Genomic DNA, 12385 nt, shown 5'->3' with positions numbered 1-12385 from the left:
AAAATCAGAAAAAGCATAGCAAGCATATTTTAGGGCTGGATGGAATGTTTACTCAATTAACTAGTCAAAACAGGATTTCTTTGTGTTTCTCACAGTGCTGCAAAGGAAACTCCCTTTATGAGATTCAAATTCTTTGCCTGTATCTTCATTACCCAACATGTACCATCTTAGGAGCTTTACTAGTGTTGGCTGATCCATCTCTGTTGTGAAGTAAAGTAGCTCCATTTCCTCCTGACCTGACTAGATGTAGAAACATAGGGCAGAAATTAGGCAGCTTGCTCAAAACCTCTGGAGGACGTGCTATCACAGTGAACATCACAATTCTGTTCTGCTCATGCAGGTAGAACTGTAAGGTTAGAAAGAATCAATCATTAAGTCTTGCTTACTGCTACCATGTTGTAGTTATGTCTGGGAAGTCCAGAATGATCTTCACAACATCACTCTGTATGCTTCTACAAACCACAGCTTGCAGAACACACTCTATAACAAAGTTAAAACTACTAATCTTATGGAAAAGATCAAAAGCTGCAAACTGCCATGTCCCACTGGAAGAGATCTGAAGTGACTAAGAGCTTCATCATGCTCCTAGATATTAGCATTAATATGGAACTTGTTAAGTGACATTCCTAGATTATCTGGAAAGTCAACTCTGCATTACACTATGCAAGAAGATAAAACAATTACAGTCATATTCCTTAACAATCTGATTTGAATGGAAAGTTTTCCTGATTTTGCCTAACCCTGTGCATCAAAGATGTTTAATACCATAAAGAGCATGAATGCCTTGGCTATACCTAATGTTTGCTACTTCAGGAAAAAGGCATCAATTTTTCCTTTTCCTAAAAGGTCAAAATATATATCAGAGGGAAATGCATAAGCTGAACTCCAGTCAAGTTAGTGGCAGTTGCTGTCACTGCTGCAGCTGCACAGTTGCTGAAATCCAGTTCCTCTGGTTCCATTTCACCCTTAAAATCTTCCAGCTCATTACCAGCTGTATCACTAAAACTGTTGCTTCTTGCAGGAAGGGCTTAGGCTCTATTTACCATCCAAACAGTAGGAAGAGGAGGAAGACTTACTCTCTGTGAGGCTGACCCATTTCCAGGCCTCACAAATAGGATAAGGCCAAGAAAAGCAGTCTAGCACAAGCTCTGTGCCTGCCTTGGCCTGGCGAGATATAACCTCTTTTGTTAGGTTAGGATTGCCCAAATCCACTGTTTCACTACTGATCTCCCAGCACTTGTAATGAGCTGTTGTGTACCTTTGGCATAGGTGGTATTTGAGGTCCTTAACAGACAGGCAAAGTGTTTTTCCCCAGCCAGGTCACTCAGCCTGTCTTTTCTGTGTATAATTAGCATATTGATGAGAATATAAATCTTCTCGATGCCCCAGGAAGAGCGGAGGACTGATGAATGCGGAGTGAGCAATACTGTGCTGTACTTCTGCCCACTGATCGCCTTCAGTGCACAAGGGACCTCAAGAGAATAAATGCCATGTCAGGCTGTGAGGCTGAGTGGTGGCTACTGATTGCCAACGTGATAGCATTGTGGCTTTAGTGACACTTGAAACAGAAGCGTTTTTGGTGTCACTTTTGTCTGCAGAAAGCCAGATGGTATAGCGTCGTTTGATGACTGGTCTGGGATGGGTAGAACCCCTTGCTGGTCTTGTTTTCTGGTATTATTTGTCAACAGAGTGGATTTTGACTGTATTAATGAAAATGCGGTTGCATTTGCCACTAGCAAGATAATAAAATGTAGCTTGGAATATGGTAACAGAGAGCCTTGAGCAGGCTGGCAGGTAGTTGTATTTCTGAAGTGCTGCTTGGGAATAGCAATGGGTACAATTAGCCTACAGGCACTTCATGAATTCCTTTTATTTGCAGCTAGTTTAACTCTCCATCCTTGTATCCTAATGACTATAGCAGCTAGAGCTCTTCAATATATAAGCAACCATAGGCCTCGTTAATGCTGGTAGGTAGAGCAAACGCTTTCTTTTCATACCAAGCAGAAAACAAATGAAAAGCCTTTCCTACAGCCATAGCAGAAAGCCATGGAGATGTGAAGGCAACAAGTTAAGCTAAAGTCTCCCTACAGGTTGTTGGAGAATTTCTCTGGAAACATCTGTAAGTATACAGGGGTGGGGGACTGACAAGCTGCAGCTGTCAGAGTGAGTGCACCACAGGTGAAGACAAGGTAGGAAGCATGGGACAAGCAGAAGCAGAGAGGCAGGATTTCTTGAGCCACAGGCCTGACCAGAAAGGTAGACTTGAGATTTGTAAGGTAAGCAGGTGTTTGTTTTTATTAATACCTGGTATGTTCAGAGGAGCAAGGTTTGGTTATGTTCCCTTTAAATAACGAGGGTTGCACCAAATAAATGCCTGATCTCCACTGTCAGCTTCTTATTCTGGAGTGATGCAGCTCAGGGCTGAGTGGCTGAAGAGAGGCAAAAAAAAGCCAACACAACAAATATAGATAAAATTAAGTTTTGTAAATTTAAACCTCTTCAGGCAACATAGGTATTTCAGAAAGTAAGCAATCAAGCTATCAACCGTTTTCGTTGTTGTTTGTTTGTTGAGAAAAAGTCCTCTGGAACTGGCAATTATTTTGAGTTTCTTATCTCATGGATAAATATGATTGATCTTCTGCCTTCTCTACTCCACCCAAACACACCTCAGGCATATGGCTTAGTCTTCATTCATTGAAAAGTGATAGGATTTCCCAAAGTCCACTAGCTGTAATGTGTCAAGTATGTAAGCCTAATACTTGTGCTTTTGTTTTGTTTTTTAATTTATAAAAGCACTATTCTAATAATTCTGTCTGAAGACACACATACTTATTTATAGTTTTTGTTCTGGCTTCACTTGAGTATTCCAATTATTAGAAAAAAGTTCACTGAAAGTAACAGTTTCTTCCAGTTGTGGCCTTTTGACAATTGTTGTGTGTTTTGCCCAAGAAATATTATTCTTTTTTTTTGGATTTGGTATAAAACTTTTGGGACCACTTGAAATGGAAGATTTATTTTTTACTTGTTTTAATATTTTTTTTTTCTGCTTCACATTCCTTCTGAAGCTGCCCTAGCTACCTTTAAAAACATCTGAACGGTTATTCTGTTTTCAAATACAAAGAACAATAGCACCTCAAGCGCAGTGAAAACACCGAGTATTGATCTGTGCCTTGAATACCAGAAAAGCTCAGCAGGAGGTATATGGAATATTTCTGAAAAAAAACGATAGCTTATCACCTGCAGACCTGGAGACTGCTGTCCATTATTACAATGACTTGCTGGGGGGCTTAAGTGACCTCCAGCCTTCAGCTATTTGTGTCTCTTCCAAGGCAAAAGAAAAAAAAAAATCTTAGTTCTCTCTGCAATGTTTGCATTCACCTTGTTTCCCGTGTCTTTCTTTCACCTGAATTTACAGAGGTGCATTGAAATACATCACCCACAGTGATGCAGCAGCATCAAAATTTCACTGCACTTGTGGAAACTGATGCGTGAACTGCTTTCGGAGTAAAGATTTAGCTGGCTTGTTTACACCCTTGCAAACATGCATGGCTCTATAACTTGATTCGGCGGGGGGCTTTGGAGGAGTTACTCTTGCTATGTGATGTCTTTGGATTCCTGATTAAAACCATACTGCACCTGAATGCCTATTTTCACTGTGCGCTCTGCTGTGCTAATTATTTCCCTCTTGAAAATACTCTTGCATTACTTTGGGGATACCAGAATGGGGTAAGAACTGTTGCCAGACCTCGGCCAGCCTAGAAAGCTGTTGGTCAAAGAAAGTGTTTCCTTTTCCTTCTGGGAATAGATATGAATTAGTAGCTTTTAATTTAGCAACTGTAAAATGGAAGTGTGTCTGTCCCTTGTCCTACTTATAGGAAAGGTAGTGATACTCCTGGTCTTTTTTCTGGTGAGAAAATGGGTGAAAGACAGTGTTTTGGATGGGGTATGTGTGACTGTGGTGCATGAGTCTACCTAACAAGCAGAAGGAGAAGAGCTGAGTACTGTTGAGCTGGGTTTCCTTACGTGACTGGAAAACTTAAACATACTGCCACAGAAAGTAGGCTTGAATGAGCAAAATGGTCGATCTCCATGTACTGTATAAATACACTTAAAATGATTTTTTTCTTCTAGACTTAAAAATGTCACGTACACCAGTGTATATAACACAGTAAACCATTTCCAGTCTAGTAGAGTTTTTTGTATGCTCTACTGCTCGATATGCTCTAGCTACTTTCACGTTCCAGGTGACGTCTATGTTCTGTTGCCTTTAGTATGGAATTGGGTATCTTGTGATTCTTTTAAAATATCTCATCAGTTACTACCAGCGCTCAGGTTTTGTCATGCTGTTCTGGTTGGCTGTATGCTGTTGTCTGCTTCAATATCCTCATTATTCATATTTGTAGTGTTCACAGGACTTCGTTAACATTTTACTCAAAATGTGCAGCTGAATTAGCCATCCTGGTCAAACACTGGCTCATATTTATCCCTACTGTGATCCCACTGAAATTAATGGAATACCAGAAATGTGTTTATCCCAGTATGATCGGTCTACCACTGAGAAAAGGTGAAGGAAAGTGGTGTTGTTTTGTTTGTTTGCTCGCTTTTTTTTTTTTTTTTTTTAAACTATGGAAAGAGGGTGGTTTGAATAGATGCTGAAGTATTTTTTTCTGACTTCTCTGCTAAAATTTCCAAGCTTAAAATTAAAAAAAAAACAAAAAACAAAAAACAAAAAAAAACAACAAATCCCCCAGAGTTTAGCTTCATGTCTCTCTCTCTTTCTCTCAACACAAAAATTACATATTCACTTGTGGTTAATAACCCCTGAGATGATTTAATTGAACTCTTTCTTTTGCATTATTTTTTCTTTAATCTTGCCTTTCTCCAGTATATAAAAACAATCATCCCTTGGGTTAATTGCTCTCAGAATTAAAATTTATTTTTCTTCTATTTCACAATAGAGGGAGCTCTAAAGAAACTTATCTTTCCATAGAAAGCATAAACAGGCTGCATCTTCAAAAGTGCTTGAGGGAACAGTAACAACAATACACTTACTCCTTGTGATAGGTATAAAGCGCACATTCATGTTTAAGTCAAGCCTGTCTTGCTGTCTACCACAAATGAGCTTTCATGGATTGCTGAGTAGAAGCTCAGTAGAAGCTTTGGCTTGCTTGATGAGAGTCACACTGCAAAACTCACTTTACAGTGTTTCTCCTCTGAGGATGCCTGGGGGCTCTGCTCCTGTTAGTGCTGTACCAGGAGAGCTAGGTGGTCTTTACTAAAGGAAATTGACAGCAGAGCATATGTATCAAGATGGGTGCTCTTATATGAGGGAGTGCTGGACCTGCAACTTTAATGGAATGGTTAATTCATGCTGAGTGGTTAGAAATCATGCCTTGCGAGGTTAGCAGTGACAAATGAGATAGCTATAATAAATGGTGGCCATGATGATGCTGAGGTGTTTCTATGTGGGAAAGTGGGCCAGCAGTGCCAGCTGGGACATTAGATCGCTTCCCCTGTGGCTTTGAACATCTTATTTACCTGTTCTTTTCCTTGTGTACAAAAAGAATATAGAATATCTTTTATACTTTGAGGATAAAAAAAACTATTAGGAACCAGGCTGGTCCTGAGTATGTAAGTGCAGTGTGTAGAGACTGGGTATGGCTTCATCAAAACCATCTGTCGACAATATATACTCAATATCTGGCAGGGACCTATGGATTTTTTTTAAGCTGTATTTGTTTTTGCAGCACCTGGAAGCACAAGGCCAAGTTCTTCCAAAAATTATTTTGATTTACTCTTTTGGAAGGAAGAAAAAAAAGCATAATGTTGGGTAACAGTTCTTAAAATCTTTTTTTTTTTTTTTTGTAATTATAATGTAAATATGTGTTTGGCTGTGTTATTTTTTTTTCTCCAATGAGTTTCTTTTTGCCATACACCCAAAGACATCCAGCCTTCCTACAGCATTAACTTTTAGAAGAAGCAAATTGTTGTTTATGATCTCAATATATCTTTATTTTCATAAGACCGTCTTTACTATATTCCTTGGACCAAAGCTTTTTATTAGAATTCACATATTCCTTATTTTTCAGAAAATGTTTTACTGAAGTGCTTCTATTTAAACAAACAAAAATGCTTCTTCCCCAGATGTCAAATGCTCTTTAATGTACAATGTGCAGTAATATGTACATCATGCCACCTTGCTCACATTAGAAATCTTTCTGAGGAGTAAAATGGCAAAGATAAGATAGTAAATTTTTGTTTTTAGGGTTAGTGTGAAGCTTATATTGTTCTGTTTTTTCAGTCTGCCAGCTCTTGACACAGCAGATGTTGATGGTATTTACCATCATCAGCTGAAAGGTGACTATACATCAACATAAAGAATTTCAGGTGTGATCAATTTAGCTTTCTATTTTTGGCCTGCACAATTCTGTAGCATTTTAAAATATGGCCTGCTTTGTATATTGAATTGTATGATTAAAGAATGGACATTTCTATAATATGCAACAATTTGTGTTCTCCCTCCCTCAGTGGTGACTGTTGAAGGCTTTTATTGTTCTCTCTGAGGAAGTCTCTATGCAAGCAAAAGCCAGACTGCAGACACAGCTTTAGTAATAAAAACACTTGCTGATACAGATTGTTTTGCTTGTAAACCAATACAAGATAGGTTGATTTTAAAACAAACAAGCAGTATGTCTTTTAATCAAGGTAAGCTGCATGTATTCTAAGACATTTTGTTCATCATTGCATCTATACAGGAAAACTGCTAGGAATGTGTCTTGTTTTGGGAGGAGGTATTTTGTGATTGCTTGCTTTGACATTTTGGGATTGCTGTGCTTAAACAATGGCAGTTCCAAACCTCCGTAGAGCCTGATACCTCACAGAGCAGAAACAGCAGTAAGGCTTTCTGTCTGATCCTTATCTGGCTAGCTGCAATTATAAAAGTTTAGTTTGAGAGAGAACTTAACATCACCAGTGCTTGAAGTGTATTGAAATTGCCCTAGGGAATTCATTACATTTTGTCCCTAAAATCTTGGTAGGCTCTCTTGTTCACATGCATAATCAAAAGAGCCAAAACTCTTACTGAAATCGAGACTATGGTTAGTTGCAGAGAAGTTCTGTGAGGCATGGTAATAGGGGAGTTTAAGGATCCCTGTTTTATCCTGAGGAAAGGTTTAGTGAGGAGAGTTTTTTGACTGTCAGCTGTTGTAGCTGTGACACCACATCTACTACAGACATTAAATCACTATGTTAGTGTGCCCAACTGACTTGCAGTTTGATGATACAGAGCTGTTAGAGGGGGGAGCAGTGGTACAAAAACTTTAAGGAGAACATAAATTGAAATGGGTCTACAGATGTCTGTCTGAATATTCAGCATTGATCTCTGGCGTGGAGCAGTATGCTTTGTATACAGTTACTTGCATTATTTATATTAATTATTCAGTTCTCATAGCCACGAGTCTATCATGAGACTATATTCACACAATAAATATATAAAAAAAACAAAACAAAACACAAAACAACAACACATAATAAACCCCAGTTGATGAAGAATTTCTTCTTTTAACCTTTTAAACTATTTCTTTTCAAGACTACAACAATATACAGCTTTGCAGAAATGTCAGGTTTGAACAAAGTCCATGTTCTTTGAACAAAAAACCTCCTTCAATCCTAGAAAATAAGAGTAAGCAGAAATTTCTTCCAAGTAGCATGTTTCAAATTTCAGTTTGCTGCCAAGGGCAAATGGAGGCATCAGGCCTGCCTCTGTGCCTTTGTTTTTGTTATTTTGCATCACCTGAGTATTGCCTTGCTTGTTTGCAGCTGTGCAAGTGTCTGCTTGGGAGAGGAGATGCCTTCCTTTGCTGAGCTACCCTGACCCAACAGTAAAATCCCAGCTTGTTCTCCTTGCTGTTTTTCTGCCGATAGATGTTTGAGATTATGGTTGTGGTGCTGGTTTTTGGTTTGTTTGTTTGTTTTCCAGAAATCAAGTGTGTAACTGGAAGCTGTCTCAAATACTGCAATGTGTTTGTGGAGTATAGGCCCTTGTGAATGGCTAGTAGACAACAAAATGCATTTGAATTGTAAACATGGGTGTTAGATTTGGGGGGGTTGTTTGTTTTTTTATTGTTCTAATCCCACTGATCTTAAAGATATGCCTTCCATCTTTATACTTTAATGCTGTCTTTATTTTTATAAGTGTGAGTAGCTACTCCAGTTTGTATTTCCCCACAGTATGCGTGAGTTGCCTAATTCTTGCTTTGACAAATTTGCCATCACATAAGCATGTACTTAACTTAAAGTATAGGGATGAGAATCCTTCTGTGTAATTGGTAAACTCACGTTTATATTTGTTGCACCAGTCACTCTGCTTTCAAAAAATCAGCCACTAGGTGGGGGGGGGGGGGGGGGGAACTATCCTGCACAATACATTTTCACATTGAAAGTCTATGTGACACAGAAAAAGTTGTTTGAGGAGCCCAGCTGGAGAGGTGATGGGAAGGCTGCACGGCTATGAGCTTGCTGCTCTGCTCCCGGAGGTGGGTGTCAGGTGCTGAGCAAGCCAGCAGGGGCTACAGCCTCTTCCCCATCCCCTGGCTGTGATCAGTTCTAGCTCTGATGGGGTGCAGCTGTGTAACTTCACATCAGGGTGCTGTGGAAAAACCTGTGAGAAGCGTTGCTGGGGGCTTTCTCCCTTTGTTCACGAGCTGTATTTAAGCTCAGATCCTGGTCTGAACTACACTGCACATGTGCCAGTCCTTGGTTGCGTGCTCTTATGACCCTGACCTTGCCTTCCTGACTACCTTGGACCTGCTCCATCATTGAGAACTTGTCTGGTGAGTGTGGGGCTGTGGCTGACCCCAGTTAATGCCACTGGACCTGCTCTGCTTGCTCAGGGGCTGTAGGACTGTGTTGGTTGCTGCAGAGTTCCCTGCCTGCCTTGCTCCAGATTTCTCCCAGGGCACAGCTCTTGCTGCCCCAGCAGGGCAACAGCAATCTGGGCACCTTTTAGTAACAGCTGATGGATCCTGGTCCATGAGTGTCCATAAGAAAAGACAAGTTTTCCTGGGAGGATGGACTTTTGGAAATATATGAAGATGCATTATCCTGATGGGTTATTGCCTTTATTTTTTTAATGATCAATATAAGTTGTATTGTTCTGTGATCATGGATGGTGCTTTATCTCAAAAAGGTAACCGTTGTGCATTCTGGTGACATTAAAAAATAAAAATGAGTTACGTAAGTGATGATTATATTATGAGTTCTTCAGACAAGAGGCTGGATCTACTTTCTCTTAGACAAGAAGAGTATATGATACTTTCTTTTTGTTGATTGAAAGTGGCTTGAAAGTTCAGAATTGAGGAAAAAAATAAATAAAGAAAAAAGGCTCTGGTAAATATTGCTACTGCAGGTTTCCTAACTAAGAAATAGATTGCTTTCAGTCATGTCTGGAGCATGTCATCCTCAGACAGCTGTGCACGTCAATGAGCTAACAGTGCCCATGCCTGTGGGAAGAGAGCAGGGGGGCACAGAGTTCTCTCTGATAGTGGCCTGTACTGATCTGCCTGTGGTTTACATTTTGTGGCCTCAACCTGGCTTGTGTGTGCTAAGCATCTGATATGAACAAGCACAGTAAAATGTTAAGATAGTAAGATGAATTTGGTATAAGTCCAAAAATAATCAGTTACATCTTGAGGAATGGCATAGTGCTTACTGTCCCTTAAATAGAGCTTGTCAATTGATGGCAGGTAACTGGTTCTAAGAAGCAATTCTGAAATAAAAGGGTACAATGACAGTAAATAAACTCACGCTTTGGGTCAAAGATCTTCCTCTGCTGTGATTCTGGGTTGTTGCTCACACCAGCTTATTTTGCTGAGTAGGAAAGAGGAATTAAAGATTCCACATTGTATGCCAGAACGAGGCCTGGCAGAACAGCCCCCCACTCTTGCTTGGTGCTCGGGCTGAGCTCCCCACCCTCCTTATGCTGCATGCCTGCCTGCTGTCTGGAGCAGTGGCAGCTGTGGGGAACCTGTGTTGCTCTGCTCACCTACAGGGCATGGATTTGAGTCAGTGGCTGAAGGAGGATATTTGCACCCAACAGCTACATTCACATGCAGAGGCTCCCAACTTCTTTTAAGATTTGAGCCTTACCTGAAATTAAAATTGCTTTTGTTCTGTTTGGCATCACCCCCTCCTGGTTGGCTCACAGCCACTGTTGCCCATCCAACCTTCCCTGCTGGAGACCCTTTCCCAAGGCCTGCCCCCATTCTCTCTGTTGTCTCCTCTGCTTTTCCCCTGGCAGCTCTGGGGGTTTGGGGCTGCGACTAAGCTTGGAGGACTTTCAGAGACTCAGGTGCTGCTGTACGGCACTCCTGCCTGTGGTCCTGGGCCCAGCCTGGGTGAAGTTCCCACCAGTGCCAGGCTGTGACTTGGCTGTGGAAATCTCAAGGGACTCAGCTGCTGGGAGTCACGGCTGAGGGGCTCCTGGCCTGCAGGGTCTGCGAGTAGCTCTGGCTGCAACTTGCTCCGGAGGAAGCCCTGGAATTGCTGCAGTCCTGGCAAGCTCGGAGAGCCCTGGAGCAAAGTCCCTCTGGTTTTGTGGATGTAAAGCAGCTAATATGATGGAGACACTTGCAGGACCTCAGGAAATTACTGTAGTATGCATAATAATTAATAATAGTAGATTCACCTTATCGCTCTTAATTTTCGGCTTTGGCGGGTCATTATTAAGGGACCAGACATATTTTAGAAAGGCTGAGTGTAAACATTACTTCATCCCTTTGCTATGAGTACTCAGTGGAGCTATGCTCCCCCTTTTTATTTTTTCTTCTTCCTTAAGAAAAGAGGAATGTTTTCTCTTTGTGAATAGGTGTAAAGTAGTAGCTTGTGCCAAGATGCCTGGTATTTGGCCTCCTCACATGCTTGCAGGACATGGGTTGCATGTAAAGCAGGAGAAGTGTAGAGAGTTGGGACAATGGATATTGGGGAGTAATTGAAAGCTTAAAAAGAAATCTCAGACATTGCAGGAAGACAAAGATTATAATGAAAATAAAGGCAAGGGAAGGTATAAGGGCAAAACTTTGTAGGGCAAAAGAAGCAATCTTTTTTTTTTTTTTTTTTTTTTTTTTTCCAAGGGACAAACATAGCCATGCAGCTTTTCTTTGGTTTGTGGCAAGTACATACTTTTAGTATAACAAGAGCATTGCGGTCGAGTTGTTTGGTGAGAACTTACATGAAAAATTTGCAGTGGTACTGTACCCTGACTCGTTCTTTTTTCTTCATCCCTCTGTTCCCCTTGCTTAATTCTCCATAGACAGAGCAGCAGAGGGGAAAAGAGCTAATCGCACCTAAATGGTCTTCATCCCTCTGCCTGAATCTCCTCTTTAGAATTATTAGTTGAAGTCCAGTGGACTGTTTGTTTGTTTTTAAATAGCTCAGTCTCGAGGCCACTTTGACACTTCACATTAAGCAAGTGAACAAAATCTCCTCTGTTCTATGGCTTACTTCAATAAATAGATGTTCCAGTTTGCCTGTTGCCCTGTGATGTGCTGTGTTCCTTGGTCAGGCTGAACAACTACTGCTTGGCAAGTCTTCAAGTGAGCTGGAACTCATACATTACACCCTCCTGGGACAGAAAGGGGATGCAGGGATAGGTCGGTGCCCTCGCTGTGGATCAGAGCAGTTCGATCCTTGCTCTGGAGTAACTTGAATTCACCCCCAGTGAGTCATCTGGTTGTGTAAGGGGTCAGAGGCAACTGGAGCTGACACTAGCCCCACTGGTTCTTCATTTACTGCAGAAGGTGTTGGGCTTTTAATTGCATTATCACACACAGCTGCATAAGCTAAGGCTAGATCTGTCTCTGAAGTAGAATGATGTGATGTTCTGGGTTCAGTGGCTGTTAGGAAAGATGAAAGTAATCTGTGGCTCTGATGTGGTTTCTGAATGATGCAGTGGGGAAGGGCAACTCGGTTGCTTTAAAAGCTTTCAGAAATAATCAGAACTTGAAGGTGGGGAACTCAGCTATGCCCACATTGAGTATTCTCACTGATCTTCAGAAACCTTCGTCTATCTCTGACACTACAAATTTACTTTGCATATGGGATTTATCTGACTTACCTATTCCTAACTAGAAAAAAAAAATAAAATGCTTTGAAATCTGTAATCTCTTCTTAATTTTTCATCCATTAATAAGCTTATATATTAGCAAAATAGTCTAGGAAATCAAATAAGCTTTTTCTTCTGTGGAATATAACTTCAGAAACACTAATTATTGTTCAGAACACCTCGATCTGTTATTGAACTTTCTTTTACACTGCTTTTTAAGAAAAATGCTTAGTGTTGTTGTATCAGATTCTGCCCTAATGCACCAGACTTCATAATTATTTTAAA

At 40.6% G+C, this 12385-nt stretch overlaps 1 long non-coding RNA gene across 1 annotated transcript in view; it reads left to right on the top strand.

The window, feature by feature from the left end:
* The first annotated feature begins 8436 nt into the window (after positions 1-8436).
* The window catches only part of LOC101790147 (uncharacterized), a 50990-nt gene continuing 47041 nt past the window's right edge, over positions 8437-12385 (top strand). Inside the window, exon 1 of the long non-coding RNA XR_005268877.2 lies at positions 8437-8831. This is a non-coding gene — a long non-coding RNA (uncharacterized lncRNA). The remainder of the gene's footprint in view (positions 8832-12385) is intronic.

The sequence above is a fragment of the Anas platyrhynchos genome, chromosome 12 (genome assembly GCF_047663525.1).
Source record: "Anas platyrhynchos isolate ZD024472 breed Pekin duck chromosome 12, IASCAAS_PekinDuck_T2T, whole genome shotgun sequence".
In the NCBI taxonomy this organism is placed as follows: domain Eukaryota; kingdom Metazoa; phylum Chordata; class Aves; order Anseriformes; family Anatidae; genus Anas; species Anas platyrhynchos.
This window is presented reverse-complemented; position numbering and strand designations above follow the sequence as displayed.